At 30.7% G+C, this 12,505-nt stretch overlaps 1 pseudogene; it reads left to right on the top strand.

Moving 5' to 3' along the window:
• Nucleotides 1-11,767, top strand: part of LOC128172360 (multiple epidermal growth factor-like domains protein 6) — a 35,717-nt pseudogene extending 23,950 nt beyond the window's left edge.
• Nucleotides 11,768-12,505: the final 738 nt, after the last annotated feature.

Here is a 12,505-nt window from a genome sequence, read left to right as displayed (position 1 = left end):
ATGTTAAAACGTATAGCGTTTTCCGTCATTGTTACACTCAGGAAATGAGCAAATTATCTATAGTTTGGTAATATGAAATGCACACATATGATCATCTGTTTTAAGATATATTAAATTAATTTAATATATCTTAAAACAGATTTTGAATAATTTCCATTAAATCATTGCAGCTTGTTTTGACGGGTTTTACAACACACAGTGTATTGGCGTGTGTGGATCTTGTATTAATGGCGAGATGTGTGAACATGTCGGAGGCCACTGCATTAATGGTTGTAAGCCAAATTATCAGGAACCTCTGTGTCAAGGTAAATGTTATGATAAGAGTATAGTGTTATAGTACTGATGTATGTCATAATTTAAATCATATACCATCAAAGTTCATAAATTCTAAAAAAAAAAAATAAACACATTAAACTGAAAAAATCAATGGCAAAAATCATTAATTTTTTTTAAGAATAAACATGAAAAAACATTTTGAATAAAGAAAAACGCATATGCATATAAAATATTTTGCAGATTGTGTTCCTGGATTCTTTGGAGAAAATTGCGAGAAAATATGTGGAATGTGTAAATCAGGGGAAACTTGTAATACTGTAACTGGATTGTGTCCAGATGGTTGTGAAAGTCACCTTATGCCTCCGTATTGTAAAGGTAGCACTTAACATATTAAATAGATATTTGATGGCAAACAATTACAATGAAAAAAAATGTTGTAAAGAAACTGTCCACTTTAGAAAAAAACAGTAACATATAAGACTTCAACACAAAAAATTTCCGTTTCAGAATGTGAACCCTATAAATTTGGTGTAAACTGTACTTTGGAATGTGGCCATTGTAAACACGGTGTACCCTGTTCTGTGGATACAGGCAGGTGTACGACAGGGTGCCAGAAAGGATGGACTGGATCACACTGTACAGGTTAATTTAGGAGAGAGAAACCATGCAAATATAGTTCAAAATAATTTCACATCGTTATTTTTTTCTTAAAATCGTTCGACTGATATAATTTTTAACCTGGTTCTAAAACAGCACTCGCACTAACTTGATTAGAGAACGAAATAAAAAACCTTATCAATGACATGCATTTAAATAATAAATCCATTTTTACTGTGTTTCCATTCAAACTGTCTAATTTTTTAACAGACCGTAGCAATTGAATTGTTTTGGCTGGGTTTATTTTAAACTCATTATATTGCACATTTAATTCATAATCAAAACTAGTACTGTTGTTTGTTTTTCTATTGTCTTTTAGATTGTTTTTGTTAAAATTATAATTGCCAATTTGTAGAATGTGTAGATGGGCTTTACAACGAGCGTTGCAACGGTGTGTGTGGTTTTTGTGTAAATAATGAAACTTGCGAAAAACACAGCGGGCATTGTGTGAATGGCTGTAAAGCAAATTACAGGGAACCGTTTTGTCAAGGTATTTTTTATATTTGAACAAAAGTACTTTAAGAGAAATTTCGCAGGTTTTGGAGTACTGTTTATGTTCTGTATTTATGCGTCAAAGAAAAATGTAAATATCTATTTAACTATAAAAATGACATTGCAGGAAAATAAAGATGATTAGAAATACCTTATCAACGAATCATTTAAGCAAAACGTAGATATAGAACGCTTCATTCGGATGATACAAGATTTCAACAAAATCTTAATATGTTTATAAAAGAATAAAAAGGAGACGCTTAATAAATGTTTTAAAACTATTTAAACACTGATGTTGATAAATCAGTTGATTTTGTAGACTGTTTACCTGGATTCTTTGGAAATAGTTGCGAGAAAAGGTGTGGAAATTGCAGATCTGGGGCAACATGCGATTCGTACTCCGGGTTCTGTCCAAATGGATGTCAAGCCAACTTGGTCCCCCCTTTTTGTACAAGTAATGCATTTGAATCCAAATAATATATATACACGTAGTTTGACAGATAAAAGATATATCTTCAAGACTGAAATTTGTTAAATCTTGAACTGATTCATTATCTTAGCGTCAGTAATATTGCAAAAATCTAATTCATAGAATGTGAACCTTTTAAATATGGCACTAACTGTACCTTGGACTGTGGCCATTGTAAACACGGTGTACCCTGTTCAGTGGATACAGGAAAATGTTCAACTGGTTGCCAGAAAGGATGGACTGGAACACACTGTTCAGGTAAAAGTCGATTATTTACATATATATTACAGGTTGAAATCTAACGTATGTATATTATATTTAAGATGTCAATAATTTCAGTGTCCTCCCAGTCTGTACCAGGCAAACAAACAGGTAAATTGCAAGTTTGAAAGTGTTCTAACACTTTTTCATTATTGCTTTGAATTTACTTTTTTAAATTCAATTTCAAACGATCAAGATTAAGCGTTTTTAATGAATATTTTCTTTTCAGAGCAAGGATTAAATCATATTGTTCCGATTCTATCAACCCTATTTGGTATAACTTTATTGGTGTTGATTATAATTATCTCTGTAATTTTCTATAAACAAAAGAAGTCTACAAAAGGCGTACTGTAACTGATAAATGTATTTACATTTATTAGAAGATTTTAAAAAAAAATGGATTGAAAGGAAACAGATCATACGAAGATTGAATATTGCATATATAATGTATATTAAGATTTTAAACACATTCATTCTTATTTATTATGTAAATGCATGTCTTAAATGTACATGCATATGTTAATTATATACATTGTTGCATTGAACACGTTCTTCAATAATTGTACATTCAAATAAAAACATATTTCATTAAATTTACTAGTTAAAATTGTTTTCACTACCATGTGCGTTGTTGTATCTAGTCTAGCATTTATAACAAAAACAAAATCAACTCCATCCGTCCCCACCACCTACCAACCTACACACTAGGAAAGAATAATGGATATTATTTAATTAATAATATTTAACTGTTAATTGCAGTTTGTGGCACATCAAATGATATAATGCTTTAAGCACTGTTTGAAGTGTTTCTCTATATATCTGCTAAATATAGTACGCATCCAATCAATTTTAACCTAAAAGTAACCGCTGATTTAAAAAAGTGCAAGAATATATACACTTAATCATATTCTAGTACGTAATGGGTTGTGAATATTTTTAGACTGCATTGATAAACTATAGCAGACGTGATCTATATATCAATTTAGTAAAATACTTAAATTTAAAAGCTAAATATTTTCATTCAGAAAATAATGATTTACAAATGATATCTGAAAATCTCAAGTAAATGTACTGCATATGATAATTGCTGACCACCCAGCATCATTTCCTGCTTACACAAAGAACAAGATGGCATTATAAATGTTGGCAGGATTGTAGGACTATTTAGTTTCAGCTTAGGTTTTTTTAAAGGTTGAAGCAATTTCTTTCGAACGGAAATAGTTCTGTTGTCTTAATTGGAGCAACCAAACCCATCAATTATAAATGCCCTATTGCAAATTGATAGTTTGACAACTCTTGAGTAGTTAAATAATATAATGACGTAAACAAAACAATTGACTGCGTCATGTTTAGAAAACAAAACATTCCTCGTCCTACAACAGATAAGTTTATTTTATACATTTAGCTTGCTTACATGCTTCCGTCGTTTGGTAGCAGGAATTTAAGTTATAAATATTAAAGAAAGGAAGATGCCTCACCCATATTTTATCTGTAATAGTTGAATAGCTTGTGAATTCGTTTCTTATTTGAAATGGTATACAGGAGCAATCATAGTGATACTCTTTATGGTAGTCCTTTCAATGTTTCGTTGTATTGGTTGTATAAATATTTTTTGCCTGATCCGATTTTATAAAAGAAAATATTCTGCTAACTTTAATACTTAACGAGAGGCCATGAATATACATGAACATATATTCGCCTAGAACGTTCCCGGTGTTCACCATGCTGTTAGTTCAAGTTAAATGTTACATATACGCGAACATATTGTATATGCCTAATTTCCCTTTTCCGGAATTCTTTAGTAAACATAAGTCGTTTATTGACAGACTGCTACTCTATTGTAGACATTAATATTCTACAATTACTATCAATATTTCAATATCAATATCCGCAAATCGTCTGCCTCATAATTGTCAAATACCCAACTGGTTATATATTTTCACTTCTGTCCAGCTCCAGATAATACCTTTAGAAAACGTCAATTAGTGGTTTACTGACATCCACGACCATGATTTTATACTTTGACCCCTTCATTACCTATTTCCAGAAAGCTGGTTGATTTTTATTTACACACATAATCTATAATTGTTTACATTCTGACAGATGTCTGACACAATTTTGTTTTGCATTTCCCCTCTCAGATTCGACAATTATTTGCAAAACAATTAATACGACTACATAGCGGAGTCGTAAACAATTTCATTTGATTAAATGTTATGATCATTGTCCCGCTAGTTATTTAAGAGCATATGTACTTTTCAATTGTTTATTTTAGCTATACAAATGCGGGAGTGATACTTCTTTTATTGCACCTTCCCTTAAGCCGTTTAAATAATATGCCCATTTACTTAAAGTACAATAATGACAGTTGGGGAATTTTCATGAATGATTTCAATCACTCCAATTGTAAAAGTGCCTTCCAATGATAGGCACCTTTTATAAAATGTTATGTTGGAAGTCCTAAGTAATAGTGTTACAAAAATGTTGACGATCTGTCAGGAGAAAAAAAAAGAACCAAAAATATCTTCAAAACAAGTTCAAAACGGAAAAGGTGTTTAATACTAGCTGTAATAGTATCGAGGTTGTCAAACGTCAAAAGGCTCAGAATCAAAATCATACACACATTGAAATGCATGTTTGTACAAACAAACGTTATCTAATCACAAATCCTTGAACATAGCAAACTTTTGATAGATTATTTTTATCATGGACTTAGACAAGCATACACCCTTCCATCAAGAGATGTACGTTAAAATTCATTTCAATGATGCTTTTCGATTACGTGGCTTCATTTATAGTGCTGCTGATGTTGGTAAATAAAACATTATCTGTTGGTAAGTTTTAATTTATTAAGATAAATTCACAATAATCTGACCTATGATATTTTAAGAGGCGTATACACACACCTAATATAAAAAAGGTGCATTCTACAAATAATACGGTTTTAAATTATTTAGTTGTTGATATGTAGTATTTTTCATATAGTACATGTCTTAATTTTATTGACGAAACGTAAGTGCAAAGCTTATAAAGGAAAAATGTGACTTATAAACTATTTTGTATATACAAAAATTTTATTTTTGTGTTCCTTATACAAAGTTGTAACATAATTAGTTGTTCATAAGAAATGTGTATCTGAGTTATTGAAGTAAATGTTTCTTAAAATAAATGTTTTTACATTTATTTTGAAAAGCGGTCCTTGAGGTTATGGCTTTATCAAATATTTACATACATTTGTGTTGTAAAAACTGTATACGTAATATGGTATACGTGATATCTAAAAAAATGTAGTGGCAATAAATACATAAAAACATTGCCATTGCTCAACATACATCAAGTATATATTTTCTGGTTAGATTGTGAGTCTAATAGATATGGTCTCAATTGTTCCTTTGACTGCGGCCATTGTAAGGATGGAAAGCCTTGCTCCACGGAAACTGGAGATTGTTTCGACGGATGTGAAGATGAATGGACAGGAAAACTATGTGATATCGGTATATATCGTATACTTATAGAAAAAATACTCTTTTAATTCCGCCCTGCGCAATATAAACCGAAAATTCGCCTACCCGTGTAATATAAACCCTAGGGGTGTGATATAAGATTTATCTTCGGATGTAATTACAAACTCCTTTCCGTTAATCATCGGCTAATATAACGTAGAGTTCGTAATGCGATGTTCAACTCCGATCTCCGAGTATGACGTCAAATATTAACGTCGACGTCAACATGTTATACAAACAGCTGGCGCAATAAATTCAGGGAAGTTTATTAGAGATGGAATATACACGTGTATAGACACGGAGTGATTTGTTTACAAAAATCGTTCATCACATGATGTTTGTATTGTTTCTTTAATATTTTCTATAAGTGTATGACATAAAAATCATAACATGGCAATTTTTATATCGCATCCTATATTAGCCCTCGATCGCTGTATATCAGCCCTAGAGCCTGACGGCTCTCGAGCTGACATACAGTGACTTTGGGCTAATATAGGATGCGATATAAAAATTGCCATGTAATAATCTATATATATATATATATATATATATATATATATTACATATATTTATCGAAAAACTACTCATACTATTAACTAAACCAATCTAATTATTATCATCATCGTGAGTTTTTACTATATTGATCGTTTCTACTTTCTTAAAGAGTGTAAGAATGGAACGTATATATCAAACGGAAAGTGTGTCAAGTGTCAGGGACAGTGTAAAGACTGGGCACCCTGTAATAAGTCAACCGGAACGTGTGATAACGGATGTGATGACCACTGGACCGGTAAATTCTGTGAAGGTATATGTACGTAAAATGATGATTGATATAAGGTTTGGGGTGAGAGTTTATTTGGGCAAAAATCTTTTTTTATAGAAGATTTTTCTTGCACTTTTGAATCTTATTATTCTAACACAGGGTAAAGCAGTGCCATTCATTTACCTGAGATATGACTAAAAGGTAACTGAAATGTTACTGAATGGCAAAACATTGATTTTCAGTCACTTTTCAAGACCCTTAAGTCACTTTTCACTTCACTGAATGGCAATGTTTCATCCTGTGTTAATTGTATCTACTTGTTGAACCATTTTTGTTTATTAAGCGATAGTTATGTTGATGAACATTCTGCACGTTTTGAGATACAATAGGTCGTTAACAGGACACCTCAGCACTTTAAATGTTATCAAGGTGAGACTCCGAAATTGAATGTCACTAGGTTATATTATAAAATCAAATAATTTTTAATGTCAAATGTAGTTGGTAAAGTTAAATAATAATAGTTATAAAAAAAATAGATTAACAAAATTAATTACATAAAATGTTTTACAATAAAAGTTTTCTTTTACACAAATGACTGCATCTATACTCTAAAATCAATATTTAATAAAAAAAAAAAAATTATTGATCATTTTGAATTTTCATTATAGGCCACTTTGATCTAATTTCAAAGTGGTTTTTTTTTCTTTTCTTTTTTTGTAATGGTTAAATCGACCTCAAAATGTTTTTTTTTCTTTTTTGCAGAATGCGCTGATAGATTTTACAACAGCAATTGCAGTGGTATATGTGGTTTCTGTATAAATGACAAAATATGTAACAAATACAACGGATCGTGTCCAAATGGATGCCTGGAACATTATAAGGAACCGTTTTGTCAAGGTATATTGATACGGTGTATATATTTCATATATGAAAGATTTTATTGTTTATTCGAATGAAAAAATGGGATGCATTTTAAGGAATTATTGACAAACATCATTGCATAATGAACATGTATTCCTGTATCTTCCCTTATTATTTATATACTCTTGTACATACATAAACGGTGTATTGCAACAGATGAGACCTAATGTTATTTTTTATGTATAATTGTACTACCTTTAATAAACGATATGTAGATAAAATATATGTCTTGATTTTTAAGTACAAGTGAAGGTCCTCAGATCGACTAATTTTTGTGTCCTATATGTAGGAGAAAGAAAAAGTGGATACTGATTTGTATTTTACATTGAAATTGCATTCCGCATATACTTTACTAGCATGTCAACAAATATATGTTAATGATAAACAAAAGTGTCTCTTTAAATTGTATCTTGTCTCTGATAAGGACCATATAAGTTACCTGTGAACTTTAGAATACCATATTATTTTATTTCTTAACTAAATGCGAAGAAAAGATACTGAACAACTCATGTTTGGAATTTAGAATACCATTATATTTTAATGCTGTACATTTTAAAACATGTACTTGTAAATAGAAAACAAATACGAGAAAATGTTAAATTCATATTATGCAATTGTTAAATGGCAGAAAGGTCGGACATTATGTAAACTATTGACTGATTGATATCAAAGTATTATCTTTGCTGCCACTAGTGAAGTCTACAAACAGTTAGTTGTTTGTTTGTCTGTCTGCTTAATCAAATAGTATTTACGATGTAAATGAAATGTTTGCAATGTATTCATATACGTTTGCATTTTGTATGTATAGTACTTCCATAAACAATAAATAAAACAACATCAGCGTCTTCAATTAGTTTTCCTGTAGTAAACCATTTAATCAATCGTTAAAAATATAGTGAATTTATTAAGACAATCATAATTAATCTAACGTCTCAATTAATAATATTGACACATGTTTTCAAAGATTGTGAACAAGGTTTCCATGGAGAATACTGTGACAAAGAGTGTGGAAAGTGTAGAGATGGAGCAGTTTGCGACAGTTTTAATGGAGTGTGCCCAAACGGATGTGAAGATAACTGGATATTACCTAATTGCACAGGTGACATATGATGCTCTTTTAATGCAAACATTATATCTGATATATATAAACATAAATGCAATATTCAGTGTTTGTTGTTAGGTTTAGAAGACATTGTCTGCATAAATGTATCGGATTTTTGTTTGCCGCTCCTTCTTTTTTTGTTAGAATAAGTTGCGACCATTTAGTCTGATACAAGGCAATACATTTTATACATAAAAAGTTGGAGAAATAATATATAAAGTTCATTGTATATATTTGTTTTGGATAATACAAACAATGTCAATGTTATTGTTATTAAGAACAAAACTCTTAAACAACGAGTAATATGCTTCCGTGTAATATTCAGATAACATTTCATATGACGCATTAAGGCTATTCACAAGATTATATAACAAAAAAATTGCCATGTTGTCATAAGTTATTTATTTTTTGGGGTAATATTTTCCTGAAAACAATCAAAATATAACTTAAATGATTCATTATCTTATATTAGAAAGGTTTGAATAACTTGGAATTGATTGGCGCAACCTGGATTTCTTTTTTTAGTATGTGAGCCATATCGATATGGCCCAAACTGTACCCTGGACTGTGGTCACTGTAAACACGGTAAAGTGTGTTCTGTGGAGACAGGGACTTGCCCTAATGGATGCGAAGAAGGGTGGACCGGGGAACATTGTGATACACGTACTTATTATAATACACGCCAGTTTATTTTTAAAAAAAAAATGAGTGTAAAGTTAATTCTAAATTAATCTAACACTAATTATTTTGTGTTAACTAAGAGGTACCGTTCAGTGCATTTTTTATGTTTTAAAATTTGATGAAAAAAAAACCTATCTGGACTTTTCGACTCCTTAATGCATATAGGAGGTACTTTGTAAGTATTTTTTTTTCTATGAAAAATTTATACCAAATCAATTGGATTACTGAGAGTGTTTACACAATAAAAGAAAGAAAAAAGACACAAAAACTGAAATTTATGATCACTATAAATGATAATGTTGGACCCGAAAATCTGCATTTAAGAAAATAGAGATTAATCAATCGAAAATTACTCGTTTAGGCTTTATAAGACATTTAGAACGAACTATTTTAATACTGTTTTATTTCTTAATTCAGACAAGCTATTCGTAAGAAAATCGTTTGTTCCGCTTTTCGAAAGCAATAAAACAAAAACCATACAATTAATACAAACACTTTCATGGTATTACTGTTTTGTTCAGTCTGCAGTGATGGAACATACGTTTCGGAGGGTAATTGTGTCAAATGTCAGGGAGTGTGTAAAGACCACGCACCTTGTAACAAGTCAACTGGAACGTGTGATAATGGATGTAGTGATCATTGGACCGGAAAATTTTGTGAAGGTATTTTCTTCTTTTAGGAACCAGAACAGTTACTATGTGTCTGGTATTACACGTTCTAATTTTATTTAAAAAAATTTTTGGCATGCAGTTGTGTCTTTATTATTTACAATGATTAGAAATTAACATATATATCTGAAATCATTGAACAAAAAATATGTATTCTTGTTTAGTTTTTGTATGAAATGAAAGTAGCCGGATGATAATAAAATGTTGAATAATTATGCAAACTAGTACAAAGGATGAACGATTTTATTTATAATTATAAATCTTAAAAAAAATCTGTCAGGTAACAATACATCTGATGCTCTTATAAAATTAAATTCAAACAGTATCTCTCTCTATCTTTCTCTCTCAGGTATATTTTTTCACTTAATCATTTTTAATGAAAGATTCTGTATAAATACCGTGTTTAAAGATAATCAAATCAATATGGGATGTTTCAAGGCCTATCATTTCAAATTTGAAATTTTTGTAGAATGCCTTGATGGGTTTTACAACAAACAATGCAGCGGCGTTTGTGGTTCCTGTTTTCTGGGGAACATTTGCGACAAAATCGATGGACATTGTGCGAATGGGTGCAGTACCAACTATCAAGAACCATTGTGTCAAGGTATATTTTAACATTTGCATATTAGAAATAGCTGTCTTTTTAAACTAAATAACGATTCTATGACATCATTACAACTGCACCATATATTATATTAGTTTACCTCAAACAGATATTAACACAAATATTTATATTTTATACAATAATTACAAACCTATTTTTAGTAACAAAATAATTCAAGAATGAAATTTTATCATTCAGTTATATCATTGAACTCATATTTTAATGGCCTCTAAAATTAATTAATGGCAGAGCTTTGCTATCTTGTCACCTTTCTAGTCTTTAACTTGGTTAACTGATTGACATATACTCATCTTTCTTTATTTGTCTTGTATGCATTCAAACAAAATCCTCCTTTAATTAGTGCGGAGGATTAAATTTTCTTTCTCAGACTGTGACCCTGGATTTTATGGAGAGCAGTGTGAGAAAAAATGTGGAAAATGTAAATCTGATGCAGCATGCAACACTCTATCTGGTTGGTGTCCAGATGGATGTGTAGACCATTGGGCATTTCCGTATTGCACAGGTAATTTGGTTAAAATCTTATAAGATGTATAAAAACTGATTTAATGACAACCAAAGAAGCACGTAGGGAAGCAATATAATTAGAATGTTGCATAAATGTAAGATCAAATAATGTTGATAGAGATTCTCTACGGCAGATATACAAGAACCATGAAACGTATCAATATAATTCATCATAAATAATTGTTTCAGAATGTGAACCATATAAATATGGTGATAATTGTACCATGGACTGTGGTCATTGTCAACAGGGTTTACCATGTTCTGTGGATACAGGGAACTGTAGCACTGGTTGTAAGAAAGGGTGGACTGGGACACACTGCACAGGTAAATTAAATAAACAGAAAACAGCAAAATGCAGTTGAATAAATTATAAATCGTTGTCCCTCTTTAAGATATGTATTTCATTTTTATAAATTCTATTTTTGCAGTGTCCACCAATGCAGGTAAGTATTAAAACAATGTGAAATTCGAATTTATATTCCATGAAACACTATTTCAATAAAGCCTTTATTGTTTTTTTACTTTCTTTACAGAAAAGGAGCTTACGACTATGGCCCTTGTTATCATATCCATCCTATCATCTCTATTAGGAGTAACCTTAACTGTCTGTACCTTTCTTCTTGTAAAAATATGCAGATCAAAAACTAGTAATAAAGAAACATTCCGTGAAACTGAAAATTCCTATAAAATTATTAATGCATCTCAAAATTGTGACCCGACTCAACTTTCACCTCAAAATTCTTGTCGTCCTCAAGAGTCATCTCAACAATCTGATCAGACTCAAGATTCATCTTCAAATGCTGATGAGCATCAAAATTCACTTAAAAAATCTTCAGAAGGATTAGCATAGACCATGAATCTTTTAAATGCTTGAATTATGCTAGGAGAAAGACACTACTAAAAACATATAAAGAACATAAACGGAAATAAATCATCAGGACACTGATCAAGGATTATCAAACTAAGTATCATTCCATTCAAGTTCAACAACTCAGTGAAGTTGCAATCTATTATATTTTTTCAGCTTTAATCATGTGGATAGTTAGGTTTATATAGAACTGTATATATTGGTTCGAAAACAACAATAACAAGCATTTAATAATTCAGTTTGATGTGACAGTCATTACAGCCCACATATTTTAGTCCTTAAAAAGTGTGAAGAATGTACGCATCACTGAAAATGATTTATTTGAAAAAATGTGTTCCAACATAACCGTGTTAAGGCTTTTATAACAGTGAATTAGTCGTTTACGAGCATCCATCTGCTAGATATATTATACGCATGTTTCAATAATAAAAAAACAACAACCTCAAACCATTTGTAGTAGCGTCGCTAAAATTCCTAAAATTATTGAATAGGAAATCATTAGTTGCATTCCGTTTCCAATCATCTTTATAATATATTAAGATAAAAGAATATCTTCTTTTTAAGAAAGATACTGAACCGGATAAGAATTTTACACTTTTTGCCAGTGACCTCGACCTTGCCCGAATGGCCTTGGGTCAAGGTCATGACACAATTTTATGTCATAAGCAATCTTTTTGAAAGTAAGAACTTCCAATGTTAATTTTCGAAAGTCGTG

The sequence above is a fragment of the Crassostrea angulata genome, chromosome 2 (assembly GCF_025612915.1).
Source record: "Crassostrea angulata isolate pt1a10 chromosome 2, ASM2561291v2, whole genome shotgun sequence".
Classification (NCBI taxonomy): Eukaryota; Metazoa; Mollusca; class Bivalvia; order Ostreida; family Ostreidae; genus Magallana; species Magallana angulata.
Note: the sequence above shows the minus strand (reverse complement) of the source record. Positions and strands in the feature narration are given on the sequence as shown.